The sequence below is a fragment of the Equus przewalskii genome, chromosome 16 (genome assembly GCF_037783145.1).
Source record: "Equus przewalskii isolate Varuska chromosome 16, EquPr2, whole genome shotgun sequence".
Lineage (NCBI taxonomy): Eukaryota > Metazoa > Chordata > Mammalia > Perissodactyla > Equidae > Equus > Equus przewalskii.
In genome coordinates this window covers 16,171,734-16,185,671 of record NC_091846.1, presented here as the reverse complement: position 1 = coordinate 16,185,671, position 13,938 = coordinate 16,171,734, and positions in this window count along the sequence as shown.

Sequence of the window (13,938 nt, the reverse complement as noted above, 5' to 3'; positions counted from 1 at the left end):
TTTATAACTGGCAGTACATTCTGTTGGACAGTGGTGCTCTGGAGTATCTCTATTTGTTTCACTCAATTCATGTACTTCCATCATTTGAATCCCATACATAAAACTTATGTATTAAATTACTCAAAAAATATTCCTATGGCTTGACTAAAATTTGCCATCTCTCCTTGATTCCCAATCTCCTAATGGAATCTCTGCCAATAATTTGCTGTTTTTCATGTTTTCCCTTGCCTTTGCAAATATATTAATATATAAATATGCATGCCTATGTATAGGCTAAGGATTTTTATTGTTTTTATTCAAGAATGGAATTATATGATACCTATAACTTAGTAACTTGTTTGTTTTTCATTTAACAAGGTATCATGGAAGATTTCCTAGGGCCATCTAATGTAGTGGAGTCATTTGAATCCATTCAAAGAAACTTCTTCACTAGTTGTTTTACCTATTGAAATATATTCATACTCTATTTCTAAAACCGCTATGGAAGAGCTACTTATTGGATCAAACACAAGGTTTTGAGGAGTACTTGAGAGACAACAAGGTGTTTCTTAAAGGCAAATATGTTCATTTCTCCCTGTGTTTACAATCTGCAGAGCTCTCTATTTCCCTTGTGATTAAGTGCAGATTCCATAGCGTGATCTTCATAAAGTGGTCCCACTTCTGGTTCCAGAATCATTTCTCAGCATCGTTCTCTTTTACAGACTAAACTTCGCCATTCTGGACTTTTTCTTACTATTTAAGATGTACTACTTCTCTTTCCCCAACATTTGCAAATGCTGTTCCTCTAGGCTTGCATCATAATTAGACCAAAACTTTATTAGAGAATTTTCTTTAATCTAAGATTTTAATTAATTCTAATTTATCTGTTTTTATGGTTTCCTTTAGGTCTAATTGTTTTACCAAATGTCTTTTTTCTTAAAGATTATCTCTTTCTGAGCCTGCAGATAATGAGACAGGTTTCCCTACTCTGGGAATAGGAGGTTATCTGCATTGACTTCCTTTCAGGGCATCAATGTACTTAGAGAGGCTTAATTTACTCCTAGGAAATAACTCACTGTGTTGCTTCAGCAGTCAGAACATAAAATGGCCTGTGGTCTGCGGGTAGGCAAGAGCCTGGTATCTTTTCATAGGTCCTGTAGAGTGACCACAAATGGGGCATTTCACTCATCTAGACCTTGTCTGCTGGTATTTGAAATTTCTAGATGAAAATGTCCCATCTATCTCTAAAATACTGAACGAAACTAAATCACTTTTCTAAAGTTAGAATTACCAAACAAATAGGAAAGTGAAATATAGAAAAAATAAAGACACCATGAAATATTCCATGAATGGTTATTTATTCAGGTTTTTCTCAAATTAAACTTTTAAAAAATTTTGAGACCACTATAGATTCACATTGCAGCTGTAAGAAATAATACACATACCATTTACCCATTTTCCTCCAGTGGAAACATCTTTCAAAACTACAGCACAATATTGCAAAATATTAACATGGATGTAATCCACCGATCTTATGCGGATTTCTGCAGTTTTACTTGTGCTTATGTGAGAGGGCTTCTGTGTGTATTTAGTTCTATACAATTTTATCACATGTGTAGGTTTGTGTATCCACAACCTTAGTCAAGATACAGAACATTTCCATTGCCGCAAGGATCCCTGGTATTGTCCCTTTTTAACCACATCCATTTCTTAACACCCACCTCAAACTCAAACCCTTGAAAACTACTAACTTGTTGTCCGTTTTTGTAATTATGTCATTTCAAGATTGTTATGTAAGTGGAATCACACAGCGTGTAGCCTTTGAGGATTAGTATTTTTCACTCAATATAATTCTCTGGAGATTCATCCAAGTTGTTACAACTATCAGTAGTTTGTTGCTTTTTTATTGCTGAATCCTATTCTATGGTATGGACATACAATTTGTTTAACATTTCACCCATTGAATGATATCTGGGCTGTTTCCAGTTTTTGGCTATTCAAATAAAGCTGCAGTGAATGTCCACGTACAGGTTTTTGTGTGACCAGGACTATAATTGCTTGGTAGTATGGGAGTTGCATGCTTAGTTTTATAAGAAACAGCCAACCCGTATCTCAGTGTACCTGTACCATTTTACATATTCACCAGCAATGTATGAATGAGTTAATTTCTCTGCATTTTTATAGCTTTTGGTTTGTCACAAAGATTTATTTTATTCATTCTGATCATTGTATAATGATATCTCATTGTGGTTTTAATTTGGTTTTCCTTGATGACTAATGATGTCAAACACTTTTCTTGCACGTATTTGCCATCTGTATGTCATTGTGGTGAAATGTCTTTTCATGTTTTTGCTCATGTTCTAATTAGATTATTTATGCTTTTTGATGTTGAGTTTTGAGAGTTCTTTTTACATTCTAGACACTAGTCTTTTGTCAGATATGTGTTTTGTAAATATTTTCTCCCGTTCTGTAACTCGTCTTCTCATTCTCTTAACAGAGTATTTCAGAGAAGAAAATTTTTAAATTTGGATTAAGTCCCATTTTTCAACCCTACGTTTTATGGCAATTCTAAGATGATGAAGATTTTATCCATTTTTTTCTAAAAGCTTTATACTATTGTGCTTTACATTTGCCTATACTATTTTTCCTTGTCTTTTCTTCCAAGTACTTTATCACTACACAGATTTACAAAAGAAAAGTCATCTTGAGGAGCGGGATCATGTCCACAGAGAGAGAGGCAATGAGGAGGGGCACTGTTACCAGGCACGTATGCAGGTGGCGGGGAATTTGGGATAACAACAAGAAAGGTAAATCATTTTTATGAGATAACAACTGACTTAGTTACCCAGACTTTATAGCCAGACTTTTTTTGGAACTTGTTGGGTAAAATTTTTCTGGTAACCCATACTTTTCTGAAGCTTGGGGGAAAAAAAGCTGAAATAATATTTCAATTTTGTTACATTTCTCCCAACTTCCTGAATCAGATGGAGAAGCAGTAAAGAATGAGAAAAACTTCTGTGATGAGGTTGAAAACCAGAAACACAAAAAATTTTCAAATGTACTCCTCTTCATGAAACCCAATTGCTATTTGAAAAAGGCTGAGACTGCTGAAGCACGATCCCACTCTCTATTTTCTGAAGATTGATCACTAAATTTGAAGCTACCATGAAGGTACCATTAGAACAACCAATGATTTGTTTAAAATGCTTCCTTTTGGCTTTAACAGCGCACAACAAAAAAACAATAATTTGAGTATAAGAGCAATGTAATTCGTTGGTGTAAACAATTAAATTAGAATAATGAAATTATGACTACATAAGAATATATATGGACCATTAAACAAAACAGCTTACTGCACACAAAAAGATAATGATTGAATGATAAAGAATGTGGCATAAAATTCCCATGTTAATCAAAATCATTTCTGAGGCTTGTATTAGAAAGGAGAATTATCACTAATCCCTATAAAAATATGGACTAGAATTTTGACTGTCATTATATGACAATATTTTGATTCTCTTGTAGAAATATAGCAATTAACTGAATTAATCAATGAAAACTATTGGAATTCCTCTCCTATAGAATTCAAAGTTTCCATTTTACGAAGCATAAAGTTGAAAATCGTATCTCAATGCATAAGATGATCTGGATCCTTAATTTTGCTTTCACTTTCTATCCTTTCCCATCCCCCTCCCCCCTCAGAGATTTGGCCCAGTGGCAAACAGTAGGGATAAAAAGATGAAGTATACTTTCTAGAGGAGCTCACAAAGTCAAATCTGGAAAATCTCACTTATGCTTCGCATTGTGAGAGATTGGAAATAGCATTGTTCTCCATACAGCTGGTGCTTAGCAGTCAAGGTCTGTAGACTGGATATCTTTTTCCTCGTCATCCATCCAGCCATGTGAAAAGAGACTGTTTTGTGAGATGAGATATGTATTTTAGCTTTCTTTGACGTAGAAATGTAGTAAGAAATACAGAAAAGACATAGGTTTTTAATTTCATACTTAAAATAAATTTATCTAATTGGTGATACGTTGATCAATTTGCATCTTCATATTTTTACCCAGCTACCAGGTAAATTGACTTTTGCAGCAATTATTCCTTCATTCACAAATATTAATTAAGCATGCATTTTGTGACAGGTATTATGATACACGCTAAGAGTAAAATAATAAACAAAATTCATTGAATCAAAAAAAGATGAATCTTCTGGAATCTTCTGGAAATAACAATTCAGTACGATAAGCATGCTGTCCCTGGGGAGCACCGAGGAGGAGCACTTTACCTCGTTTGGGTACAGAAAACAAGAGAAGTCTATGTCAATTCCTAAAGACGAGTAGTAGTTATTCTGAAGTTGGTCTTTGTCCTGGGCACAATTGGGAGTAATCAAAGAATTTCATGTAGGAGTTTGTCATGACAAAATTCTCTTAAGGTAGAGATGGAAAGAGATGTGAAAATCATCACATTTGCACAACGAAATTAAAGGGAAATGAGTCTTTTCGATTCTGAAAAAGAATTTTTTTAGGATTTTGCTTAATGGTTTTAAACAGCCTAACCGCTAATCTGCAGACAATAAATGAGCAGTAAATTTTTCTAAGGCAAAACAAGTCAATACAATTCTAATTAGTTTTCTATTTTATCTTTTAAAAAGCTGAACATGTTTTATATTTAATCATAATTTTCTGGCCATTCTTAATCATCTTAAGAGTAATTATCTTTTAAAAATAGTTTTATTGAGATATAATCCACAAACCATACAATTCACTCATTTAAAGTGTAAAATTCAGTGGTTTTTAGTATATTCACAGATCTGAGCACTCATCACAATTGAGTCAACTTTAGAATATTTTCATAACTCCAAAAAAACCCCTGTACCCTTTAACTATCCCCATCCTATCTTTCCACCCGACCCTGCTCCAGACCTAAGCAACCATTAATTTTTTTCTGTCACTATAGATTTCCTACTCTGGATTTGCATATGAATTGGATCACATATGTGGTGTTTTGTGACTGACTTCTTTCAAATGACATAATGTTTTCAAGATTCACCCAAGTTGTAATGTGTCAGTACTTTATTTCTTCTTATGACCAAGTAACATTCCTTTCTATTTATATACCACTTTTCGTTTATTTATTTGTCTGTTGATGGGCATTTGGATTGTTTCCGCCTTTTGGCTATTACAAACAATGCTACTATAAACCGTCACAGTCAAGATTTTGTGTGGACATATGTTTTCATTTCTCTCGGGTAAATAACCAGGAGTGGAATTACCGGGTCATATGGTAACTGTGAATAATCATTTGAGGAGCTGCCAGACTGTTTTCCACAGTGGCTGCACTATTTTCCATTCCCACCGGCTGTGTATGAGAATTCTGATTTTTCCACATCCCCATCAGCTCTTTTTCTTTCAGTTTTTTATCCTAGCCATCCTAGTGGATGTGAACGGTATCTCATGTGGTTTTGGTTTGCATTTCTGTGATAATTGATGGTGCTGAGCATCTTTTCAAGAGCTTTTTGGCCATTTGTATGACTTTCTTGGAGAAATATTTATTCAGATACTTTGACTATTCTTAATTGGGTTATTTATTTGTCTTTTATTATTGAATTTTGAGTTCTGTATATGTTGTAGACACAAATCCCTTATCATGTATATGACTTGGAAATATTTTCTCCTTCTCTGCAGGTTGTCTTTTCACTTTCTCGGTGGGGTCTCTTGAAGCACAAAAGTTTTTAATTTTGATGAAATCCCATTTATCTATTTTTCCTTCATTGCTTATGATTTTAGTGTCATATCTAAGAATCTTTGCCAATGTCATGAATATTTAGCCAAATGTTTCCTTGTGAAAGTTTTATAGTTTTAACTCTCACATTTAGGTCTTTGATCCATTTGAGTTAATTTTTGAATATGCAGTGAGGTAAGGGTCCAACTTCCTTCTTTTGCAAGTGGCAATCAAGTTGACTCCGCATGGTTTGTTGAAAGGACTATTCTTTCCCCATCGAAAGGTCTCACTACCTTTGTCAAAAATCAGTCGATCATAGATGTATTTATAGACTTCTTTCTTAACTCTCAATTCTATTTCATTGAGATATATGTCTATCCTTGCACTATTACCACACTGACTTGACTATTGTTGCTTTGTAACAGTTTTGAAATCAGGAAGTGTGAGTCCTCTTACTTTATTCTTTTTTTTCCTAGCATTATTTTAGCTATTCTGAGTCCCTTGGAAGCCCATATGTATTTAGAATCAACTTTTCAATTTTTACAAAGAAATTATCTGGGATTCTGATAGTGATTTTATTGAATCTATAGGTCAGTTTGGGGAATGTTGCCATTTTTAGAATGTTAAATCTTCTGATCCGTGAACATGGGATGCTTTCCCATTTATTTAGGTCTTCTTTAATTTATTTTAACAGTTTTATAGTTTCAGAGTATAAGTTTTGTACTTCTTTTGTTAAATTTATTCCTAAGTATTTTATCCTTTTTGATGCTGTTGTGAATGGAATTATAATTATCTTTTAAGTTCCTCAAAAGTCAGAAATTCTTGATACACAATACATAAGAATCAATTCATCAATTAAAAACTAGATAAAGTGAAATTTCTATTGCCCATCACCATAGAGACTTTTGCTAAGTAATTATGCAATTTATGAGGATCCAACCTCTTTTATTGACAGAGCCACTTAACTGCTAGAATTGTTTTGAAGGTGGTATACATAAAAGCCAAGAATAAAATAAATTATATATTTGAGCATACAATTCTCCATTCTTCTTCAGATTTCTGCTTAATGGTCTCATTTTAATTACCCTGTGTATTGTCTACGTAACTTTTGTCAATTTTAATTGCAATGTGGTTACACATGTTAATAATATGTTTGTCTTTACATCTAAGCCTAGCATTACCATCCATCTCATCATTTCATTATGTGTTCATAATGTGAACATAAACTTCTCATGTTAATTTTAAGAGGAATTTTCAAATTGTACTGGGTTTTATGTATGTATACACTGTAGTTTTTTGATGCTAATATGCACCAAGTAACCATTATGGCAGATCTTGTTATGAATATCTAATTATAATCTTACTGATAAATGAGGAGTGAGGAGTAAGCAAGTGAATTAAAATGCTTATTACTATTTTTGATATTTGCAATTTTAGTATACTTAATAAGGGTTTTTTTTGACTAATCTGGAAAGTATGCCCATGAATTTTACCAGTTTATAGAATTAAGATATTCCATTAATCTTATTATATAGGACAGGAGGAAGAATAAATCTAGCTACTTGGGAGGATTAGTGCTCAGGGGAGGCCATAACCAGACTAATTGGTTACGCTGGTTGAAAAAATGAGATGAAGAGAAAAGATGAGTGGCTGTATAAGAAAACAAGGTCCATGATATCTGAGGATTAAGAATCCACTATGGATGAGAAAAAGAAAAAAAGCGAGAAAGATGGCAACAAGCACAACATTCCGTCCACAATTCTTAGTAGAAGGATTTGGATTGATGCTCCCGCCAAAGCCTCCCTCTCTGGCCTTCATGTGCTCTGTCTGTCCCTATCAAGGACAATTTAAGAGGGAAAAAATGTTTTGAGGAAATAAAATAGGCCAATCATAGACACAAATATTATGACTTTATGTATGTCTACATGGCACTAAAATGAGTGAGAATTTGGTTAGAATTAAGTTTAATAAATGAAAATAGCCAAAGCCAGTCTCAATCCAAATTTTTTGACCAGAATCCTCTGCTTTGGCTATTGGACTTGAAAGCAAGAAATTTAATTTCTAACTTCATTCTAATGTCTTTATTGGCTCATTTGTAAAATGGGAAAATGGCAACTTACTACTCTGGACCAAGGAGCTCAGTTATCATTATGATTTGAAAAAATGGAAGAAGAAGTTGAAAGCATTTTGTCAAGTATAAGGAAATATGTGTGCGTGATTTTCTTTTCATTACATGAGGGTAACACTAAGGAATTTCAAAGAATTTAGCATTAAGTGGTATATAAATTCTTCACATCTAACTTGGATCAAAGAAAAACTATGCAAATCACCTTAGGAAGCAGAATGAACTGCAGGCCAGGAAGAATTCACTGCAACCTGATCTAATGTATTAATGTGGCTAAACAAAGAAAATGACTGTCAGAATGAGGGGGACAGCCACAATCTGGATAAATGCTGTAGAGAAAAGGTAAAGAAGTGTCAGAGCAGCCAATTTTGGCATTTCCAGGCACGGCACGTATTGCACTGGAAAAGAATCTTTGTTCATGGGTTTGGATCATTCAGGTCCCACTGATAAAGCTGACCCAGTGTGGAGATAAATGAATGAAGGTATGTTGATAAATGTCTCTGATACCATGCCCCAAATTTTGCTTTCTAATCCTAGTAAGGTCCCTTGGTATAGCTTTATTCATGGAAAAACTGCACTACTAATGTTGAATCATGTATTCTGGTTTATGTGACAGCTATAACCATGGAAATAAGAAATAGGCATCTTGATTATAAACAGCAAGCTTCTGAACTTAAGTACCTTGAAGTTATGAGAGATGGGACCATGCCACAGGTGCTGACAAAGTTAGATTTCAGAGCCTGCAGGCGAAGAGCCAGATGCTGAATTATGGCCAATTAATCAAAGTGAGGCCAGCTTGTGAGATCTCCTGGGAGACAGCGAGCTGGTATTTTTGAAGGGACACACGTGTCTGTATCACTAGGTATATTTACTATTCTAATATCCATAGCTATTATTGTCAAATCTCATTTTACACGTTACACTGAAGATCTATCTAAGTTACTAAACAGGAAACTAAAAGGATCACAAATTCTATGTACTTTGGCTTAGATCAGGTTCTGAAATTTACAGAAATAAAACAAAATGTACATACTAACGAAACCTATGCATACCCTGGTGTTTGATTTTAAAGATCCACTCAAACTGTTGGTGATAAAGATGGAGAAGTCAAGAAACATGCTCAAATGTCTGGCCTGGGCAGATGAATAGTTCAAAGGATGAAGAGAAGGAAAGGAAATGACCCAACAATCTGAACAGCCATAGCCAGAAAGATAGTGGGAAATCAGGAGATGTAAGAAAGAAAAGCATTTTTAGGAGAAAGTGGCTTGCATGGTCAATAGCTTCAATAGGTCAAATAACATAAAGATAGAATTTTTCTGGGAGCAAGAACGAAGAACAGAACGGGTTAGAGCAAGCTAATGTAAGATTGACAGAGCAGAGGAGTGATATTCTGAAAGGTGCATTAAAAATTGAAAAAGATTCAGACTCCCAACTTGCTGCTCTCAAGATACATGGGATGTGGAGAATGAATCATACCCACAGGACAGGGCTCCATGGAGAGATGTTTTCCTCAGGTGAGAACCAAAGATTCAGGAGGGGAAAATTGGTGGAAATTATTTTCAAAGTAGTGGGTGATTATTTAAAACTCATTTATTTAGCATAAAATAAGTAAATTATTAAATAATTGTTCTAGAGTTTAAAATGGAAGAGTTTGAGGAAGAAATCAAGGAAGAGAATAGATGACTGGGGAGAATAACATTAAGGATAGTTAACTATATAACAAGGATATCAACCAGAGGGTTCTGTGGCAGGGATGTGTGGCAGGATTTCCTAAAATAATTGATTTCCCAAGTTCCTGGTGGATTTGGGAAAAGAGTGGAAGCATTACTTACATTACTGTCCTTTCTGGAGAAAAGTAGCCTTGTCTTTGATTAATTGCGTTTCTGAGAGAATCTCAGCCCAGGTGAGCAGGGATGTAATAGGTTTAATTAGAGATGAAGAGTCTAACCAGGAGCCCTAAATAACAGTATTTATTCATTTGTTGAATGAAAGCATTAACTGAAATCAACATTTTTTGTACCTTGAGAATTGTTGCTGAAAACCAGGAAAGAAAAAAAAAGATATTGGTTAAGGCAATGACATAAGCTTATTCAAAAGGAGTTAATGGATCCAGTGCAATTTTTATAGGAGGTTGAATAAATTCGCTCCAGCTCTCAATTTTTATGAGAGTTTGCAAAAATCCCTAGACTCAACTTTTTCTTAGCCAGAAGCTTGTTTATTCCTTGCTTCTCTGTGTATCTTCTCCCTCTTCCTCTAAGATACTGCTCCGTAAAGCAGGGGCTTTACCCATATTGTTCACTCTCATACTTCTAGTGCCTAGAACAGTCCTTGGGATATTAGGGTATACCTAATAAATATTTTTAAATAAAGTTTTGAAATGTTCTTCATACTACCATTTTCACTTACCACCAAATTTACTCTATCAATAAGTCAAAGAAGTAGGAATATTAAAATGACTTTCTAAAATCACAATTTTTGAGGCAGCCCTGATGGAATAGTGGTTAAAGTTTGACATGTGCCACTTTGGTGGCCTGGATTCAGTTCCTGGCCTCAGAGCCACATCACTCATCTGGCAGCAGCCATGCTGTGACAGCACCTCACATGGAAGAACCAGAAGGACTTAGGACAAGAATGTACAACTATGTACTGTGGCTTTGGGGAGGGAAAGAGAGAGATAGAGAGATTGGCAACAGATAGCTCAGGGTTAATCTTTCCCAGCAAAAAAAAAAATTAAAATTAAATAAATAAATAAGTAAAATCACAATTTTTACAGAAAATTTAACAAAGAAATGAAAGAAAAAAGAAATCTTTCTGAAGACTGACTTAGACCAGGAAACTTTCACACATATTTTAATATAACTCATAAAGTTTTTTAATAACTAAGTTTTGTAGGTGAGGGAAAAGAGATGGAAAGATTTGATACTTTGTCCTGTATCAAACGACATGTTTGTGGAATAAGATGGATTTTAACATATACACCTCACTTCAAAGAGGAAGACATGGAAGAAGGAAGAGGAGCAGGGGCAGGGGGAGTGGAAGGTAAAGGGGGAAGAGAAAGAAGATAGAAGAAAAATTAGAAGAAGAATGAACACTTCTTGGGATAAACACTTTACCTCATAATTTTCATAAGAATTAGCAGTGATAAACTCTGTTCCTACCACTCAAAATTGACTATCATAGAGTTTTTGCAACTTTTCCAAGGATTCATAGCTAAAAGGTAGTGGAGCTGGGCTTTGAATGAGGGTATTTTTAATTCCAATGCCCATGCTCTTCTGATTACATCACTGTTTTTGACAGAAAAGAGATGAAAAAACAGAAAGAATAGGCAGAATACATTCATTTTCGTTTAGAACTCAAACTGATTTTCCTAAAACTATATTTGGGCTGGTTCTTCCAGTCATGGTAAAGTGAGGGACATGGTCTTCTCTCCCACAAGTCCCCTTGTTTCAGTCGATTGGAGTTACATTGTTTGCATTTACATATTAATATTATACTAAAGATAAAATCATGAGGAAATTATGATTAATAAGCTATTGTCCCATACACATATAATTATCATCACGGGTAATTGTTCCCTCTCACATTGGGAGAACCGTCAGAGAAACACTATATAAACACAAACAGAAAGAAAGCCCTTGTTCCTTTGCTATCTGCCTCTACAGAACACAGACACGTGGAGTCCCCACGCGAGTCTAAAGAAATCCACCCTGAAATTAGCTCCAGGAGTGATCTACGTGATGAAAATGGAGTGTGGTGGGACATGAAGTGCACTTTTCCTTAAAGATGTATTTGAATTACTGTGTTTTCAGTTAATACAGAGTGGTTTTAATGGGCTGTGCCTACTCTAACTTTTCACAGTTGTTCTGTCTTTCCTGAGCTTCCATGCTGTTTCATTGATTCATGTCATCACTAACAATAATCATTGAAGACTCTGATAAAGGTTTCTATCATCTGATTATTGGGTGGGTGATGCATATAATAGCAGCAGATGAAAAATCAAAAGCTGCAGAAGCCAAAATTAGATTTACGGGCAGAGAAAAAGAAAGAGAGAAATGATTGCATCAACATAGAGTCAAGTAGGATTCAGTTGTCATGACATGATGTTTGACAAAGGTTTGTTGAACAAATTTGATCCAAGAGCAAAGTTAACAAGCGCTGCTCTTGTTTGCAGTTTTTAAAGTACCATATTTCTTAAGATTTCTGTTATGAAATTTTTGATACACAGCCTTTGCCTGACTCTAAAATAAAATGAATATTGCATTCTTGCCACACTCTGTGCAGGATGATTTCAGCTATTGAACAGAATTGGCTATTGGCTGGTTGGAAGAGAACAAATAGAGACACAAACGCTCCTTGTCTGTTCCTCTCTGCTCCTGTCCTTCATCCCTCACCCCCTCCAGTCGCTCCTTCTCAGCATCAATAAGGGCTTTTTCCTCATTTCAGAATGCTCCCTTGACCCGACTCAAGTAGAGAAAGAACGGCAATTGTCAGGGTTTGACCTCTTCTAGCACATTTATTGCAGCAGCAATCTATTTATTTCCCACCTTTCACTCCCCATCAAGAAGCAGGAAATTGTTTCACAGAAGAGATACAATGTGTTGTGTCTGGGTCAGAAACCCTCTGCTCATGAGTATGGGAGTGAGGACTGTGTACTCCTGTCAGGAAAGAGCAGTACAAGGATGCCTTCAAACTGATTTTAACCTTCAAACACATATTCAAGTGTGAGTTTGTGCACTGGCACACGCATGTCTGTGTCATAGGCAGGGAGTAACCACAGCCTGGCTCTCAGTTCACGGGAAATTATTAAAGGTAGCTCTTCCCCGGGGGGACAAATTCAGCAACAGCGACAAACCTGGGTGATGGTATAAGTAGACTGTAGTGGACTTAAAACAGTTTCATTCTCGCAGTTTCTAAGTTCCGTAAAATTTCCCATAAGAGATATTAATACTAAATACAATAAGAAAAGTGGAAAATTTGATTCAGGCACTGCAGATCTTTTAACAATACTCTACATCTTTGCAAATAATATATGCTAGTATTCCCATTGTAAAGATAATAAAACTCAGAGTTGAAAAGGTTAAAAATTTGCCAGCATCACACAACTGGTAGAGCCGTGCCAGGATTCAGATTCTTTCTCTTTCATGTAACAGCTGCTTGAGTATTGTAGAACACTATATAGAGATATATAGAATATTCTATATATGGTATATGGAATAGAGTATCACCTACTCTACACTGTTAAAAACACTCTACCATTTTTCTTTTACATACTGCATGCTTTGAGCTTCTTGATCCTGCTGTCTTCTCTCCGTGGTTGCCAATGGGAATGAGAGTTCAGGTTTGGGAATGCAGCTAGTGAAGGGAATCTCAGAAGTGTGGGAAGGAGCAGATGCCCTTCTATTGCAGCATCAGTGGACACACACCATTCTGAGCTATAAAACTAGTTCAAAGACTCTCACTGAGTAGCTGGCAAATTAATGTCGCTCTTTTTTGTCCTCTCCAGTGTGAAGAATTTTGTGAAACTGTGTAGCTCGTAACTTTCTGTTTGTTTTCTGTTATAAAACTGTCCTTAAATGGACAGTTTGTACACCTTTCTCTGAACATCAGAAATTGTGGCTTTGACCCATAAAGAAGTAACCTATTAACTCTAAAAAGTCTGTCATCATCATTGATTATCTCACCTCATACATTGTTGTGCAGTAATACTATTTTACTTGATAAGCTCCTAAAATGCACAAATGTTGTAAATATTATTTGTCAAAACAATAGAGAGTCGTTGGCACTTCTGTCTTGTAACAACATGTATGAAAACATAAATCATTTAAAAAATTCCTTATTGACAGGAATATGTAAGTGTTGTTCTCTCATTTCAATTAACAATGGACCGTAGCTATAGAATTTCCCCTTAGAGGGGATCTTTAAAATCATCTGCTCTAGCACTCTAGTTTCAACTGAGGTTTTGTGAAGTGAAGTTATATTTACAAGATTACGCAGCAAGTTAGAGATGAAAGCAACGCTGGAATACAAGTTTCCAGATTCCTAAGCCAGAATCTTAAGTCTTGTCCACATGACCAGCCTAGAGGAATTGCCATGCTGGATGGCACTTAGCACT